General features: G+C 40.8%; 1 protein-coding gene across 1 annotated transcript in view; it reads left to right on the forward strand.

The window, feature by feature from the left end:
• Positions 1-17437: 17437 nt before the first annotated feature.
• LOC146549724 (CMP-N-acetylneuraminate-beta-galactosamide-alpha-2,3-sialyltransferase 1-like) overlaps positions 17438-19634 on the forward strand; it is a 96190-nt gene continuing 93993 nt past the window's right edge. Inside the window, exon 1 of the mRNA XM_085261971.1 lies at positions 17438-17838. The gene's annotated coding sequence lies outside the window, so the exon portion shown is untranslated. The remainder of the gene's footprint in view (positions 17839-19634) is intronic.

Consider the following 19634-nt stretch of genomic DNA (forward strand, 5'->3'; position numbering starts at 1 on the left):
GTTTGGTTTCATTGGTTCCAGCTGGGCAAACTTCCAGGAAACAGCTGCCGTGTTTTTCGGACCATAAGGCGCACAGTATTATAAGGCGAACTGTCGATGAACGGTAGTGGTGGGCGGATCAATCCAAATATCGACTGTATCGATACCAAGTAGGCATTGGTATCATATACTAGCCTGGTGAGATCGATTCTTTACTTTAAGTTTTGCTCTTGTTTGCAGTGCCGTGTTTCGGCAAAGATGAAACAGCCAGGTCGCCGGACTCGCCGCTCCTGTGTCAGCGCAGAGCAGGCACACTTTGCTCCCCCTCCCCCCTCTTGTGTTTAGGTGTTGCGCTGTCATGTGACGTGACTTAGACGCTTCGGGGGTTGTTAAGTTGTTTACATATTAATTATATTTTCACCAGTTGTTTTTGTTGTTGAGAATTTGAATTGTAATTTTTTGGATTATAGTTTCTCAGCAGTACTTGTTTGAATTTGTTTACTGGTTTGCGTGCACTTTAAGAAAAAAACTTGATAACTAAACCACCACGACAGACCTGATGGCATTTTCATGCTTCGCAGCATCATTTATTCTTACAATAATCACACGGTTGCTGTAACAGTACATTCAACAGGCTGCAGCTCTCCCGCTGCCAACTGTACACATCACCACCAACAACAACAACACAAGTAAAGCACAGGTTCAGGTGAGATGAACAAACATTGGAATTGTACGTGATAATATGACAGATGATAAATTCAATAGATTTTAAGTAGATGCCTGTGCATTCTTAAAGTCTTATATGTTGAATTGAACTATGTGATCTGTTCAAAGCCTCCCAGTCAGTGCTGTTCTCCATGCCTGTCTGACTGTACATGATGTTATTAGCACAAACACTTTAAAGGTGATCATTTAGGACTTCAGCAATAATACAGACAGCAATGTAAGTTAGCAATAAAACAGTTTTATTGGGAATTAACGTAAAAAACAAACAAACATCTGTCTCCTATTTTCTGTCACACAGGAAAGAAGCATCAATATCTGATGAGAAGACTTATTTATTTCTTTTGGAGGGGGGGGGGGGGGGTGGGGGTTTCAACAGGAGAAGAATATCTAACAAGTTGATTTGTTCACATCTTAATTTTTAAGTGAAATGTGCATTTTGAGTTTATACACTATGTATATAAGGCGACCGTCCTTTTGCAGTATTTTTGTGTGGTGTGTTTTTCTGTCTTAACAAAAGGGGAACAAAGGTATTTAAGTTCACCTAGGATGATTTGTTTTAATTTTCACATGGTCTTACAGAGGTGATGCGAATTGAAACATGACATGCACTTTTTTTTTTTTTTTGCTGGAAAAAAGCTTGAAAATGGACCTTGAAAGTGCTTAAAAAGTACTTGAATTTCACCCTGAAAAAGGTGTATGAACCCTGAATTAGGGATGTTGTTTATTTTTTTGCAAACTGATACTTGGTGTGCATCACACTTACTAGCTGGAAATCTTACTGGCTTCAAATGCTCTCTTGAGGGATTTTATTCTTTTCTGAGAAAACAGTCCATTTGTTGTTTCCATTCTTTGTCACTTTCCCCTTGAACAAGTTTCCATAAATATTGGCAAGATGGTCTTGAAGTTGTAGCTCTTCATCATGATATTTTTGCTGACCTTCTGATTTTTACTGTGTGTGTGTGTGTGTGTGTGTGTGCCAAAAATTTCCTTTATATTTCATAAATATATTTTATATTTCAAAATTTCAGGCTTTCATATTAACTGAGGTCATGAGTGCATGTTCTCTGATTTGGAACCAACCATAAAGAAGGGATTTTTGCTCTCCCAAACTGCGATTTGTTTCAGGGCCTTTGGAGCATTTTGTGTCACATCTTGGAATCTAATAAAAAACAAACAACCACCAGAAGTATTCTTAATGTGTAAAATGTGTGTACTTGTAGAAATAAAACCGATTCAGTATTACATTCAGTTGAAACTGTCAGACTCACAATAGACGGGAAATTGTCACGGTGTACAAGGTGGACTCACGCGCTGGACTCCGGGGATTGAGCCACACAAGAGAATTTATTAATGAACAATGTCCAATGAATACAAAAGGTGCGGGGCAGTGCTATCTACAAAGGGTGAGAGGGGCAGGGCTCTGGGGGAAATCCAGCTGAACACTCTCGTCTCTCTCCAAACAATCCAAACACAAATCCACTCGAACACTCGTCACTCAGGGAACACCAGGGAAAACAGTCCAGAGGGTCTGCATACAAAGAAACGCTCGTTAGATTCCAAACACACAACTACATGGAAAAACACTTGCTAGACACTTGACTTTCACTGACGCAATTCTCACAACGATCCAGCGAAGAACAGCCGTTGCTTCCTGGCTTAAATGCCATCCACACTGATGAGGCACAGGTGTTTCCTCCTCCGAGGGTGTGGGCCAAGGGCGTGAACCCATAATGAGTTCTGCCCTGGCGAGAGAGAGAGCGAACTAGGGAGATAGAGAGAAACAGCTGATCAGCAACCAGCTGAACCTCCAGGCCGTGACAGAAATTAAAAAAACAACAACATTAAAATCAATGCAGCAGAGTCAGAAAGCTGACTTGAAATTAGGGCTGCCACAAATGATTATTTTGATAGTCGACCAGTCACCGATTATTTTTGCGATTAGTCGACTAATCAGATCCTGCATCCATTGGACGTACAGTGTACAACTTATTGCACCAGCATCTGCTCTTATATAACTATCATTAGCTTACAGCTTTAAGTGTTTAAGGTATGTGCTAACTAAAAATAAAGACAAGATGATAGTTTATTACATTTTAATGAAATTTGCAGATTGTTTCGGTGGAGTTTAATAAATGCAGCCGTCTGCTCGTTGCTATCTAAAATATAACAGGACACCGGAGTATATTCTCGAGCATCTCACACTTCTGATAATCAGTTGTCTGTTTGACGTTTATTCAGCTGTGTAAAAACTATAACTTTAATCTCAGCCAAACCGATTTACTCAGGAACAAATAAAATACTGAAAAAAGCCAAACGATAACATTTGTAAGTTATCTAAGTGACTTATTTATCATGTTTAACCTGAGTAGCAAAAGACGGCGGTGGGTTTGAAAACGATTGGCCGGGAGTCCGGTGTTCTCACCGGCTCTAATGAGCCTTGAACCCCGGCTAGCTATCGAGCTAGTGGGTAACAGACGTCTCCGAAAACATCGGAGCGCTTTTACAAATATGCGGTGTCTTGATAAACTGAGCAGATATTTAAGGTTTACACAGTTACATTCTCGCCTGAAAATACGTTAAACGTTTATTTTGTGACCCAGAAAGAATAATAAGAGTTAATATTAAAACTAACTAGCTGCCGCCATTGTTGGAAACTGAGCAGTGTCACTACCCGATCCATACCGGAAACCCGATTGGTACCCCGCATGCGCGAAAGGTGTCTACTTCCGGTCGAAGCATTTTACGATAGTTACAGGTCAGAGTATCTGTTAAGATGTTAAGAATAACAAGTATCTCTTAAAATGTTTCAGATAATGAAACATTTAATATAATGTAGACAAAAACAAAAAAATAAAAAGATAGTGACAGATCGGGACTCCCGATCCTTACTGCGCATGTGCAAAGTCGGACCATACAAATCGGGTCTACCCGATCCGTACCGCGCATGTGCAAGGGTTTTCTTCTTCTTCTGTTCGTTTAATGGCAGTGTACTCCCCAGTGTACGAGGATACCGCCACCTGCTGACTGAGCGAATGAACCCTATTGTAAACTGAATTAGCGTCATTACAAACGTGTTAAATTTGATTTAGTGATAATCGAGTGTGTTTATGCTTGTCTGTGTGGAGAGGATTGTTGGAATAGTGATGATAATGTCCGCTATCACTGTCAATTGCCAGTAAACACTTCATCTGGCTGCTGAATCTTCACGTGACATATTATGAAGTCTGTATTATTAACTCTGTCATTAGGCACCATTCTTCTTATTTTACGGCGCTGTTGTTCAATCGGGGAACACTCTCTGTTGAGGAGAAAAGCAAAAATTTGTTGCGGATACGGATTATCCATTGTTTAAATGTCCTGATAGTCGAAAAGGAGGCAGAGCTTCTGAGAAATGCTAGGAGCTAACTGGGCGCTAACCGTGTCATTCAAATATATTGAATGTCGCAATGTTGGCAAAGAGAGGAAGTGGCGTAAGATTTGCGCATGCGGGGTACCGATCGGGTTTCCGGTAGTGACAAGCAGGGCCGCGCTATGAATTCTGGGACACTGATTCTTCTTCGGGGTTTAACGGCACCTGGCATCCTTGTACATGCAGTGCTGCCATCTTCTGTTTCAGTCTGTTATTACACTCTTAAATCCTACTACTTATTCCTGTGTCTTTTGGGATCTTAGAAAGCTTCAAACGACGCGTCGACTATTAAATTAGTTGTCAACGATTTTGATAGTCGACGTAATCGTGACTAGTCGACTTATCGTGGCAGCCCTACTTGAAATTGATTGAAATTTCATTTTTGACTGGGTTGTTTTTGGCTTTTGTTTTATTTTATTTCATTTCATTTTTGTTGACCAATCTCAAAAACATTCTTGTTCATAAAATGTTTTTTTTCTGCAACTGTAAATCAAATTTTCCAAAGCCCTGTTTTTGAAACAGGAGTAGTGGTAGTGCTTCATATGGTTTCCATAAACTTGTTTATCGCTCTCACATTCCACTGATGCCTGCTGCCAGCTCCCACCAAGTCAGTGATAAAACGGAAAGTGAACATCAGTGGGTCTTTGAGGATGAATGCTGTCTTTAGTGATCCCTTTAGTGCCACCAACAGGTCAAAGTTCTTATTTTTGAAGAAAAACAGAATGATAGAAGACTAGAGTGGAGATGAAATATGAATTACAATAACTATGGACTCCTAGAAATGTTTATTTCTCCAATAGTTTAAGTATCACAGTTTGATAAAGCTGGTAAAGTTCGTAAGAAGAGCCATTTAGAAAAACGCATAAAAGAGCCTGAAGGCAGGTTGTTAAATGAATTAAATATTGTAAAAATAAAATAAAATAAAAAAACATTAAAAGTTAAAATAACTTAAAAATTAAAAATTAATCTATTCTTTTTTTTATAAATAACTGATGAAATAAATCATTTTCATGCTTAAAATGTACGTGACCAAACAAAAGGTGCTGCAGAAGGTGGCAGGTATTCCAGTTTAAAAAGGGAAGAGAAGATGACAAGAGAAGCTAGCCGGAGAAACAAACAGTTGAAACACAAAAAGTGCACGGACAAAGAAAAATGTTCATGAAGGTAAGACGAGCAAGAAAGTCAACTGGGTCATGATTCAGCACAATTCTCAGGTTATTGTCAGTGTGCCCCAGGGCAGCTGTGGCTACAATGTAGCTTACCATCACCAGTGTGTGAATGGGTGGATGACTGAATGTAGTGTAAAGCGCTTTGGGGTCCTTAGGGACTAAGTAAGGTGCTATACAAATACAGGCCATTTACCATTTATTGGAGTGTGTGAAGTACCGAAAGGGCCCTGGCTTCTTTGTTTGTTCATGCTAAATGCTAAATGTTAGCGTGTTAGCAGTTAAAGGTTTTACTTGCTGAACAAAAGCCTGAAAGCAAAGCCTTTTGACATGACAGATTAACTGACCAAGGATGCTGTAACTATTCATTTCCTGATAACTTCACCTAAATCTCTCTGCTATGTTATTTTAAGTTAATTAAGTACATAAAATACTACATAAACTACTTTCCAAAACACGTATTGTGCAGTTTTGGAAGGTAAAATCTATTACTTAGCAGTCATTAGCATGTTGTGTATCTTTGAGTTGTACACAGTTTCTGAACTCTATCCATATATGTTCACTTCTGGCTCCAAAAATCTACTATAGCATCAGCCCAAAACACTAAGCTTGAGACTAATGTCAAAGGAGCTACATTCAACTTTTATACACAGTCTTTGCTGCAGACGTGAGTCTTTTGATATTTGTCTTTTATCTTCAGTGCTTTTTCCTGATGCTGTTATGTGTGTAGGTTATTTTCCTTGTGTGGAGGTTGCACAGGAAAAATACCTGTCTGGTTTTATTTTCCTTTTAGAATTTATGCTGCTATTTTATTGTTTTTCATTTTAAAGTTTTAGCTGTGGGGTGGGACGGGGTTGCTCCTCTGCTTGGTGTATAGGTTTAGCTAATAGAAGACTCTTTATTAATTAGAGGTCAGACTGCCTCTGGGCTTTTTTTTAATAACTTTTAGTTAATGTTGTGGGGAAGCTGGGCTTTTTGTGGTCTTGGAAACGTAACAGTGTGTATGTATGTGTGTGTATTTTGTTGTGTGTATGTGTGTTTTTGTTTCAGGAGCAAGTGTGTCTAGAAAGAGCCTAGCATTCACAAAGTGTACGATTTGATTTTTATTTTTAATTGCATATTATTAACCCAGAGGCAGCACATTTTTATTAGTGTTATTATTTATTATATCTTTCTTTTTAGTTAATTTAATGTTTGTATTCCTTTTATTCTTTGTACCAGGATTTTTTTTCCCATCACCAGTTACAAGTTCGCAGGATTATGCTTGCGTCTGTGTCTGCTAATTTGCTACATCATAATAGCTAAAGGTGAATCTTAATGTATCATTAATTATGATCTACAGTATGGAGTCCGTGCTTGTTTGGCCACTTTGCAAACCTGTTATTCAATACAAAATGATGATTAAATTCTTATGAGATGCCACTCTTCATGTATTAAATGTCTTTTGGGGCACATTCCTACACTGTATTTCATATTTATCATATATACTGGTTTCCTGTTCTTATCTTCTTTTTTCTTTCCTGTTAATCATCAGGTAGCCTTCCAAGGTGGCCGTCCGACTGCGGTCTGGAGTGTGGGGCCTCCCGGCTGCTACGGAGTCGGGGCGGTCTGCTTCTCCCCACCGCAGGGAAAAGGGTAACACCACCTGGGTCTGGGTGCAGTTCCCCCCTCCAGGGGCAAGGGTACCTAGACCCGGTTCATAGAGTACGCTTGGGGAGTGTGATCGTGTGTACAGTGTCTCTTTAGAATCAGAATCAGAATCAGAAAGGGTTTTATTGCCAAATGTTGAGCAGGTTTACAACATTAGGAAATTGCTGCGGTGCTTTATATCTGTCTCCACGTTGGTTGAGTGTGGAGTAAGTGCATATGAGAGCATGAGGGTGGGAATGGATGTTTGTGTCTGTGTGTGTGCCTGTATGTCTGTGTCTATATGTCAGGTTGGGTATCAGACGCCACCTCTCTGGGGACATCTCAGGCCCTCCAAGGTTTGGAGGCCTATCTCCACCCACCACCACTTCCCCTGCCAGTGGCGGACTCCCTCAGGTGTCGGTGCGTTGGTGGTTCTTTGTGTCTGGGGATGGGCGTCCGGGTGCACACCGGCTCACTCCTTGGCGGCCGCTTATCGGGGCCTGGAGCCTGGGGCTCGCTCGGGCCACTTCGGAGGTGGGGTGCCCCCGGCCTCTCGGCCTGGGGCTCGGTCACTCAGGCACAGCTGGCTGCCGGCGGAGCTCACGGGCGCGTCACTGCAACTCCCCCTGGCTTCTGCTCCGCGGCTGCTGAGTGAGCCCTCATCTGGGACTCTCCTCAGCTCTTACCGGGACAGTGGCGCGGCTGCCCCTCTGTTGGTCTTCCTTGGTCTCTTGTGTTCTGGGGGCCTCTGGATGTCTGGAGTTTTGATCTCCTCCATACCTGCTTCATGCCCTGGAGGACGGGGCTGTGGCTCCCCACACTCCCTAGCAGATCGTTACATGGAGAAACCTTTGGAATGCAAGCATGCTGATCCACACAGGTGTACACACGGGTATTCACAGACGCGGACTACAGCTTTCTTGGCTGCTGCCTCAAAGCACATTGTGCGCTGTCTATCTTGCGTGCTGCACAATATCGTTTATTATTTAGTATCTACTGATATCTACTGCTAGCTAGTTTATTGTGATGGTGCTGTTTTTTTTATTATGTTGCTCTTTGTTGTTTGCTTTCTCTTCTGTTTTTTTTCTCCATACAGGTGACCCAGGTGTTTTGTTTGTTTTTTTGTTTGTTTGTTTGTTTTTTTCTTCCCCCCCTTCTCACCGTCTCTTCTCCCCTTTGGTTTTCTTTCTCTCCCTCTCTTTCTTTCATTCTTTCTCCCTGTCCTACTCCCTAGTCATGTCTGTCCCGTTTGTAGCAACTGAAAATAAAATAAATTCATAATTATAATAAAGGTCAATCAAATGGACCAATATGGCAAGGCCATGATGATCCACTTGGTAAAATAAATCCGCTTGGCATCTTTCTTGGCCTTAAGACAACAATTCTGATGGCTAAAGATCCAAACGGGACACGAAAAAAAAAAAAATCATCAGGTAGCCTAGCAATCAAAATTGTCCCCATGTAAAAGACTGAATTCTTAGTCCCACGGTCAGCTCTTTATTATCTCAAATTAATATGTGATCCTTTACTTTCGCTCCATTCTAAAGGACAAAACTCACATTTTAGCCACACAACCTGTGCAAACTGCTTGGAAGGCTTTCTCAATCTGTTTTTCTTTTGCTTTCAAATAGGCCTCTGCAAAGTTTCAATGAACTTTGCTCTTTACTCGAATAACAACAAAGAGAGTTGAGCGACTCGGAGAGGCCAAGGCATGGCAAGAGTCACACACTGCCAATAACCCATCTAACACCCACGCTGTGAACCAACTCTGAGGCTCTTTTACAAATTGACAGGCAAGGACTTCAGGAACAAAAACTACTCAAAATCAAAAGCGAAGCTGTTGCAGAATCAATACTTCACAAGACGACACCAAGACAGAGTCCGTGGGCTACATTTCTGTCTTCACCCCCAGCGCTCCAAACGCGCTTGATTATGATTTTCCATCAACAAAACATTCTAACACCTCCTCCTTGGAGACCCTGACTCACATCTCTCCTTGGAAGCTATGCAGCTCTCCAGCTATTCCAACTGATTGCAAGCACAACTTTTGATTATATCCCTACTACACAGTGTCCTCCTCTCAAGCCTGCTTAACCTGCACGTACACCATGCATGCGAGCACAAACACACACATGCACACAGCCCCTGCGAGCATAATATAATTGGACAAAGATTTGAAATAACAGCATCTCCCAGTGGAGAGAGAGTTTTTCTCCTGGCAGCAGTGAATTGATAATCCGCTTTGTAAAATACTCCTGGGGTCCTCACTCTCTTGTGGAGCTGTTGCTTGGAAGACGGGCGCAACACTCAATTCTCCATATCTCAAATCGTCTAATCCTAATTGCCCATGACTGCAGAGCCACAAAACACTAACATGCCAAAAAAAGCAATTAATTACATGACACAGGCTTTAATTCATTTGTTACTATATCCACAAATCATGAGTAGTTTGCTGCTGTGAGGATAACTTTGAAACTTTTGCTTGTTAATCTGACTTTTTTTTTACACTCATACAGTGTAAAATGGCACTGTCAGGACAGCAAAGCTTACTTCCCTCGCCAAGTAAATTCTTGAAAACGGTTGTTATGGGGATTTCTCTCCTTAGATACCATTTTTATCAAACCAGCTTGAAGGCTGGTGATTTCATTTGACCACTCTGACAAATAAACTATACGGAGAAGCAGCAAAGAAGGATTTATCCCTAACACCTAACTGCTCACTCCTGGTGAAAGAGAAGAGAGAAGAGTGGGAGGAGGTGAAAGACCCATCCTTGGAAACGAGCCAAAAAAGGCTCTGGTTCATTTTTTTCCACAAGTGTAATTAGGTGTGCACCTGGAAAACTGCGAAAATACAAGCAACACTTCACACGCACTGAATGACAAAGGGCAGCGCAAGCTCGGAGTCGACAGCACTTGATGTTGGAGCGGCTATTGAAGAAGAGCGATAGTGAGGAAGCTTCCCCAATGGACAGTAGCCCAAAAAATGGTAATCCTTTTGCATTGTGAGATGAGATACTGTAGTTAGCCAAGTGACCTTGGCTCTGTGTGAGAAGGATATTGCCAGAGGGCTGTACGACTCATGCTGGGAGATACTGCTATTTGGCGCACAGATACTGCAGCTGAAGCCCAGCATGCATTGCACTTTCTGTGTTTAAAAAAAAACACACATTCTTGCAAGTCTTTTATTTTGCTGTTTGGTGTTGTTTACAGTACAGAATGTTTTTTCATATATATATAAGTATATATATATATTTAATATTTCAGGGGAAATGATCATTTTTCATTGGTTATCTTTCTCTCATAGTGACAACAGACAAACTCTCTTTCCTCTCCGAGGATGTTCAAAACCAGTGTGAGCCGACCTCTTAGCCCCACATACTGAAATTAATTAACCTATGCTTCATTTAACCTGCCAGACCCTGTACCAATTTCAGATGTTGAAGATTTGCCAGCAGTAGAAAATGAATTCAGTACTTGTACTTTTTTTTTTCTCCTACAACTATTCTTAACCCAGCTGTACTTCTTGAGACACAGCATTAATGAGTCAAGGCAACAAAAATATATTGTCTTGGTTTCTAATCTAAGATGTCTAATGACAAAATAAAATGAAAAGGAAAATGCTGACTGTAAGCTGTTTCTCCAGCAAACACTCTTCCTAATTTAAAACTGACAGATTCAATAGAATTTAAAGCTTTTTTGAAGGCACAAATCCTGACAACATTTGAAACCACAAAATCCATCTACCATTCATTGTTAATTGAAGAACTCCAGGGTAGCATTTGAGGAGAATTGTGAATGTTCACAGTATTGATTCCCCTGTACCCGGCCTTCAGAGTAACACTGGCGGCACTGCAGAGAGTGCACAAATCCAATCTTGCCGCCTTTTTTTGTAATTACCAGCTGACATTATCCCATACATTAAAATTTCATGACCTGGGGACAAAGGCATGCTGTCAATCAAAAAATGAACCAGTTAATTATTTATTTATTTATTTATTTAGTTTGTGGCTGCTTTTATGTTTTCTACTTTTGCAGTAAAGACATATAGCTTCAATTTACAGATTACTAAGGTCCTGTTTAATCAGTGATGGTCTAATTATATCTTAGCAAGCATATATAGCATATATACATTGCTTCTATTACTAGTAACAGTCTAGAGGGTTGTGTATGTTGAGGTTTTCCAAAATGGAAACAGAGAAAGTCTGGGTTAATGGTTTCAGGTGGTTTACTAACAGTAGTTGAAAAGTGAAACGCCTTCCAACCCTAAATGGACACTATTTTGGCCCCAGCCACCAGTCTGTCACATGGCTAACACAGAGAGCCTGATATCATTCATACATATTAATCTAAGTAAATTAACCTAATGTGAATAACTGTATGTTTTTGGACTGTAGGAGGAATACATTTAAATACATTTCATTGCAATGTTGACCCTGTGCTAACTTCCATATGACAAATAAAACTGAAGCTGAAGCTGGAGTACCCAGAAAGATCCCACGCAGGAATGGGGAGAACATGCAAACCCTGTACAGAGAAGCAATGGCCAAATGATGGCTTTAACCCTCCTGCCATCCTTTAAAAAACTCACACCCATCACCCTAGGGACCATTCTCAGCCACGCCATAAAAAGACCATATATCCATATTTTATTCCACTTTAAATTAGCCAACCTTGTAAAACTACTTCTCCCTGAAATATTCATGTAAAGTTTTAATTATATTTTCGTTGTTTTAACCCTTCAAATCCCAGTGTCATTACATGAGCGCCCTGTGTTATAAGCCCCAAAAACCAAAAAACGAAACTAAATATTTCCACAAAAAACCAGTTGAAGTAATATGTGATTGTCATTATAAGTAGGCCTTTAGATGGACCAAAGATTGGCACCAACATACATTTTGACCTGCCATTATTTTTTTGCATTTTTTTTGCAATTTAAAAATTAAAACTTCAAGGCCCTGAGTCTTCATTGACATCCAAGAAAAGAAGAAAAAATAAAATCATATGATGATAATTTGGGGTTGAAAAATAGCATTTATAATGGAAGTCAATGGGCAGAAAATGGTCCCCAGGGTGATGGGTGTGGGGATTTCTGCTGCTCAGCCATTTTAGGCTGATTTAAGGAATTCACACTGGAATATTAACATTGACAGGTAAAAACTATCCTGTGGCAAGTTTGGTTATATTCCACTGAACACAGTGGAAATGGCAGCCATTTAACACATAGCAGTGGCACAAAAAGGTCCCAAGAAGGCAGGAAGGTTAAACTCAGGATGTTCTTGATGCGAGGCAACAGTGCAAATCACCATGCCACCATGTTGCCCCACATGAATCTTGAGTGACCTATTTCAACTGATTTCTGATTTATTTTTCATTTCCACTTACTTTTTAATGCTGACTTTGACACGTGCTTTAAAAATAAACTGCATCATATTATTATTAGCTAGCTAACAACAACAGTTACAGTTTTTTTCAGGAACTGCTTAACGTTGCTAGTCATTATTTTCAGTAACTGTACATTTTGGTGACCACCCTATATAGGTTATCAAAATTCACCCAAGTGTTGCTGTATATAACTGACAACTACATGGAAAGGTAACTACTAACAGGAGTAGGCTATAAGAACTGAAAAATAGGTATTGTTTTGCAGTGGGACTAACGCGTTATTGTGTAACGCATCACAGCAACTACGTTATTATTGTGGTAACGACCATGGTAACTAGTTATTATGCCGAAATCAGGAACGCGTTAATCGTTACTGGGATTTAGATAGGGTCGTTATTCGTTACTTTGTGTGTTGCGTTTGACTTACCTCGAAATCGGAACACGGACCTGGGAATAATGTCACACTCGAGTAAACGGCGTTCTGGTTAGCCTTGTCAGAGAAGTCGGGATTCCAATATGGCCATGCCCTTGAAAACTGTTGTTTTGCTAGCCCTCTACAAAAAGAAATTACTACTAAACACATATGCAGCCATAGCTGGACTCGGTGGGCCGATGGTGTGTGTAGTTTATTTTCGTTATGCTGACTTTTTACAGTCAGTTACAATCACTCATACTGCGTACTAGCTAGCATGACGGAGTTTATATACTGCTGGGCGGGTGCTATGATGTTACTGATAGTGAACTTTATTTTATTCGTAAGGTTAGTTATAAGAGTTGCCAACCGTCCTGTAAAAAACATAATCGTCCCATATTCAGAGAAAATATTTCATATTGAGGTGAAAAGGAATGCAATTTGGCCCGTACTTCAGCTACAATGAAAAAAAGACACAAAGCTGGAGTTATTCTGTGTCTTTACGCTGCAGCTGTCTCTTCTTCTCTCATTCTCTCCCCCTCCCTCTCCTGTTGCTACTTCAATCATGAAGCTGATCAATGATCAGCTGATCGGCTTTTCTGTCCTAAGTCCCGTCTCTCTTGTTTGTTTATTTTTGTTTTCACTTTGCGCCAGAAAGAAGAAACCAGCGGAGGTCGCGTTAAACAACAGCAGCATGTTTAAGCTTGGTCAGCTGTTGTTAGAATTTATTTAACATTACCTTCTACTATCAGCTGATGTTTGCTGGAGCCAGGGCCGTAAAAGCTGCTGGTCATAATATCGGTTTGGTTTTCTGGTGAGAGGGAAACATGAAGATAAAACCAGGAGACGTCCTTACTGAATCTACGGAGCCCCGCAGGGGACATGGGAGAAAAAAAATTAAGACGGACTTTTGCGAGATCTCGCAAAACTAACTCGGGATCTCGCAAAACTTTTGCGAGATCTCGCAAAAGTCCATCTTAATTGTTTTTTTTTCTCCCATGTCTCCTGCAGGGCTCCGTATGAATCATAAGAGCTGAACAGGGGATGGAGAAACAGGTTTACCTTTTAGGTGACATGAATGAGTTGAAGGGAAGTTATGAACTGTTTCTGAGAGACAAATAACACAAAGGATCCTTTTTTTTAATACGACAAGACAGTGTACATCACTGTCACAACAGCGTTTGTTTTCGTTCAAAGGCTTTATGGTTTTTCCTATAATGGCGGGCCGATTTTTTGTCCCAGTCCAGTATGCAGCTCATCTGCAGTCTGGTGTTACCTACATCTTCCTACACGGAAGGCAGAATTTCCGAGCTCTGAGTACAATCGAAAGCACCACAACTGCAGTTTTCCTGTTGGATGTAAAAAGCGCACATGACGCTGTGATGTAGGTTAGAATCATAGCGGCAGTTGACGACAGTCCAGGCGTGGGATTTCTCTCGTGGAAATATGCACATTATTTTTTCCCTTCTATTGGTAGGTGGCACAGTGCAGTTGTGGCAGGATAGTGCTAACACATTAAGAAGAGAATTCTGAGTAAAGCCAAAGTTACTTTCCCTAGTAACTAGTTACTTTGAAAGTAACGACTAATTTGAAGTAACTGATTTACTTTTGATAGAAGTAACTAGTAATGTAACTAAGTTACTAATTTAAAGTAACTTACCCAACACTGTAGTTTTGTATACTTAGCTTAGCATTTTCAGATAATACATTTATCGACAGCCAGAACCAAGCATACTTTTAGAGCCAGAAGCATTAGCTAAATGCACTAAGTTTGTTGGGTTCAAGGTTATTACATCATCAACATTAAATATGCAAATAACAACCAAAAAGGGGTGACAGGCAGCCCAAGATTTTTCTTTGATCAACAAACTCAAACACATGGCTACACACTTTAGGTTTCATTAGCTCTCCTATCAAGAAGGGGAAAAAAGAAATATGAGCTTTTTCTAAATTTAAAACACACCAGTGGTTAGAAGAGTGAGGCGTGTGACCACTGGAGGGTAGCCACATGAATTTATACCTTCACAACTCACACCTTCAAACACAATTACCAACACACAGTCTTGTGACAGGCTGACACCCCCGGCCCTCTCTGCAGATCAGGACTGCCGATCAGCAAAGGAATTGGGACGTTAATGTTAGAGCCACATCAAAGGAAGGTCTGCATTACCCCCCCTTTAACAAAACTCATTTTCGGACCCTGAAGCTGGAGTTCAAGCTTAAGAACTAAAAGGGATATGTAGAAGCAGAATATTTTTTTATCCCCTTTCCCCAAGAGTCATATGCTCAAAAGAATAAACGACTTCAATAATAAGACTATTATTTTATTGAGTCACTCACCTTTATACAGTATGCCTAGGGAATGTAAAGCTCTAGCTATACATCTTTGTGTGTAGGTAGTTGCTATTAGCCTGTAGTTAATACATATATATGTATATAATACGCCATTTCCCTTGACTGTTAATTGATCACATTTTGGTTTTGAAATTGTATAGATTGCTGCTAGTCTTTTATTTTGCTGTTTGCAAGAATGTGTGTTTTTCCATTTAAAGTGAGTAGTAAAGCTGTCCTCAACTATCTCCTGACTGTTCAATACAATAAACATCTAAGAGAACAAACTGACTAGTTAATTAAAAATACTGTTGATTGGTGCCAAAATGAATTCTAAAATTACAAGAACAAAAAAACAATCTTGAACAGTACTACAGACTGCTTGATTTTGAGTTACATTCAAAGTAGAATGAAATAGGACTCACAGCAGATACTTCAGCTTTCCCTGCTATGATATGCCAAAATATCTGGTGTAAAAAAGGTAAATGCTCTGCACTTACATAGGGCCTTTTAACCTCACCAGTTCTAGAAAGTTCTCTAAAAAGTGGGTGTTGTGCATCCTCACACACTTACACACTAGATACTGGAAGTGCTGACCTGCTATAGGAGGTCCAGAGTCTTGCTATTTTGCAGATGGGGATGGAGCACCAATGCAATAATACATCTTAATTTACTTTTAATTATTTTTGTCTTATTAAAGAAAAAAATTACAAAGATAAATGTTCATATTACACATTGCCAAAGTTTTATATAATGAAGTCAGTATATTTAGAAACCACTGGATGATAATCGTTTATTCATATTCCCTTTGTCTCATTACATGTGAACTACAATATTAAGATTACAATGGATTTCCAAACTTGTTAAAAAAATTATTTTAATCAAGGTTGAGAAATAATTATAACTTTTCTTTCATTTGCATGACTGTGTATTACTGCTAATGTGACCAGGACCTTTTGTGTGTCTGAGGGACCAGTTCTGGCCTACGGGCCAAATGTTTGTCACCCTTGGTTAAATATTGAAGGTCAAGGAAATACAACAACCACAATGAGTATCTTCAATATTTTAAACGCAGTATTATAAGCCAGTAGATTTGGTCCTAAACCCCATGGCAACAAAGGAAACCACATCCTCCATCACAACCAGAGATGTTGCCCAGAGCAGGGAAAAAAAGACAAAAAGAGAGAGAAAAAGATATTATGGGACATCGCTCTAAATGGGACTCCATTCCTACTGCCCGGCTTCCAGCCTAACCACATTATCTGCACCTCCTCCCTCACTCTTCACAAACTCCATTCCCACCAGCCCCCCTGCACACACACGCTCTCTCTGCTAGAAGCCATCATTCCACCGTGTATGTTCAGCTGGCCCGTCAAGTCCCCATCTAGCCAAGTGCCCAACCATCTGTTGAGCCTAAGACAGCATGCAGCTCTGAAACCAGAAAGGAAATGTTCTATCAAATGATGAACTTATCTGCATTCAAACAGCAGCTTTCAGGGCCTCTGGGCTCAGAACTCATGCAGGGCATGCCACAGAACTACAGGCGAGGCTTCACTTATAAAAGACGTAGTCTTGGCTTTGATTAAGCAAGCAATGTGCTTCCTTTTAACCTCATGTATTTCAATTTCTAACCATTAAAATACAGTTTTTCCTTCTAGTTACACCTAATTTTTTGTATGCTTTAAAAAAAGTATCAATAACTTATTTGCCACATATTTCTTCACACTGTGAGTTCACATTGCAGGCCTTGAAATATGATTCGGCTGACTCAATGGATCTGATAAAGGTTGCTGCAAAAATAATTCCAGACACTTTCAATGAAACCCAATGACAGTAAATATTTCCTATGGCCTGAGGGTGTGAGGGTATGCAGTCACCTTAGCCAAGGGCATGAAAAACTAACAGGTCTCTGCAGGCCTGAGGCTATTATGGCTGAGTGAACTTCAGCTTGGGTGAGTTCACCCTGCTTAAACTCACTGCAGTTAAGCTACCAGTCACCTCTATTATCCTATTAGTCAGCAGCACTTACAGTACAGTATGGAAATCAGCCGTACTGGTCTTGTAAGCAAAATTCATTGGAAGCTTTCCAAAGTTTTAACCTTAAAGATTCTCGGCAGATATTAACTGGGGATGAGCTTGTCATTTACCCTTGCATTTATTTATATATTTATTTTAATAGAGGAAAAGGAATGAGTGAGAGAGAATGATGAAAAAAGACCCATAAATTGATGAAATAAATTCTTTATCACTTTATAAGCGCTTGGTGATTCCTGCGGCACCGAGCTGCGGGCTAACACCAGGACCCGGTCACGCATGCCAAAGGAAGGGAAAGGAAGAAAAAATAAAAACATCCTGATGCAAGTGTGTGCGAGTGAGGATGCTGAGGGGCGTAGCAGCGCTGTGCCCCTCATGGTCAGCGCTCAGGAATTAAAATGCATGCTCCTCACTGCCTGGGAGAGAGTAACGTGTAGCCCGTTTACGTGAGAAAACCTGTTTCCAGCCTTCCCTCCTTCACGGAAACAAACTGACCCCCCCCCAAGAAAAGCAAAAACGCACGGTCTTGTTCCAGGAGGGGGGGAGTAAACCTCCTCCCAGCGCTGTCACATTCAAACAGGCAACGGTGCGAGGTTGCCAGTTTGGCGCTATCCCCCCCTCTTCCTCCCTGCTCCTTTAAATTGGACCTTTGGAGCTGTAGCTTGTGGCTGATTTGCATTATTCCGTTGTTTGTGGAGCTGAAGCTGAAGCCGCCGTCACTCCGCGCGGGAATAAAGGGACTTCGCCCGCAGCTCCGGGGACTGACTTTAGGTGAGTGTGGGATCACCGCGCGTGGCTCTAACTGTGTGGACTGCGGTAATAATCACGTCCTATTCTACGTATAGCTTTTAAGCTTAGGTGCCTTACAGTGAGCGGCGCGCGTGCAGGTTTTTAAAGTATTTTAAAGTGCGGCTGAGAAGGTGTTGCGCTGCAACTTTCTGCTGCAACAAAAATAAAAAATCTGCACAATTATTCAGTTGCGCACTGAGAGAAAAGAGATGCATGCTTTCTAATGTTGAGAAAGTGTCATGCTGAAATGTGCACAGTTAGGAGAACAGTTATCAGTGGCCGTAAATCATATTTCACTCTCTTTGTGTAAATATCTCTTAATAAAGGAAACAGCTCGCACTGGAGGGTCATGTTGAGAAAAACAACTTATTCTCTTTGAGGACTGGATTGGATTTCCCACATTTCTGTTCTTCGAGATTTAAGAGAAAAATGACCAAAAGGACAAACTCATCCTCTTATACTCTTATCCCATCAAAGCATCCAAAGAAGGCAGAGATATGCTGCATGGACCATTCACTGCGTTCAGGGTAACTGTTGAATATACAGTAGCAGTGCCAAAAAGGTACCAAGAGGGTCAGTACTGACTATACTGATACTTTTTACTTGTTAAGGCAGCTTATGTAGGCGAGAGCTTCGTGTCATGGGTCAGCTTTGTCAACTTTCCGTGTATTTTCAAACTGTGTGTGTTTTTGGAGACCTAGAATTTAAATGTAGCTGTTTCTAAAGTACTTATGGTTAACTGCTGTTGTTTAAATGTGCTCTAGGCTATGAATAAAATAACCATGAGAGTAAATGCAAAAACGTTTAAGGTATATGTTTAACACAATTCAGTCGGGCTATATACTGAACTTACGGGGTAGAAACAAAGTATCGATCCTATCATGCCAGTATTAGTCCGATACCAGTGTTGGTATCAATGACTGTCAATATCTACTGAAAGGGAAACAGGTCTGTGCTGAGTACATTTCAGGAGCTGTCTGGGGGATGCTGCAAGCAGCCTCATTAAGTTAAAGCAACAATGTTCGCTGTCAGAAATCCTTTCAGTTTGTTGTAAACATTAATCACTCCGGGTTCCATTGTATGCTTAATATCCCAGTGTTCATAAACTCCAGGTTTATGAGTTTTGTAATGATCTGTATTTTGCACGAGACGGCACCTCATTTACTAATGAAGGCGTCTGCCAGCAGGCTGGTTCATTTTCTCCTGAAACCTCTCCTTGCCATTATAAATAATAAGCAAGTAGAACCCATTAGCTCAGCCAGTTCCTCATCATGTCTCCAATCAGACTGGATGGCGTGACCTTGGGGTGGGTGGGTGGGTGGGGGACCGTGCTGCAGCATTTAGAAAGGAGGGTGGCAGAGATGGAGATGGGTTGCTTTTGGTGGCATCCGTTATCAAGGAACCCAATTATATCAAGAAAATGTGGTTGCCATAAGCAATTGCCATTTGTTACGCCGTATAAGATAGTGGGGCTATTTGGAGAGAAATGTGTGTTATTCTGATAATATGTACTTCGGACAGCTCTGGGTGTCGGCCGTCTCATCTTAATGTGCGTCTTTTAATTTAAAAGAAAGGTATGATTCTTCAGAATGAAAAGTCCTTTGTGAGCTCCTTTCAACAACGGTGCATGGAAGAGGCAATGAGTCACAGTGAATCATGGCAGCCTCTCACCAGCTGCCAGCCAGATGAAGACACGCTGCAAGCAAAAAGTCTGACGAAACTGCAGCCGCACTCGTGTGCTGCTCTTTCTACTTCAAAGCACGCCGTGGTATAACGTA

Source organism: Mchenga conophoros, linkage group LG22 (genome assembly GCF_057382185.1).
Source record: "Mchenga conophoros isolate Kocher_MC1m ecotype Shallow Benthic linkage group LG22, M_conophoros_male_GT1.1, whole genome shotgun sequence".
NCBI classification, from domain to species: Eukaryota; Metazoa; Chordata; class Actinopteri; order Cichliformes; family Cichlidae; genus Mchenga; species Mchenga conophoros.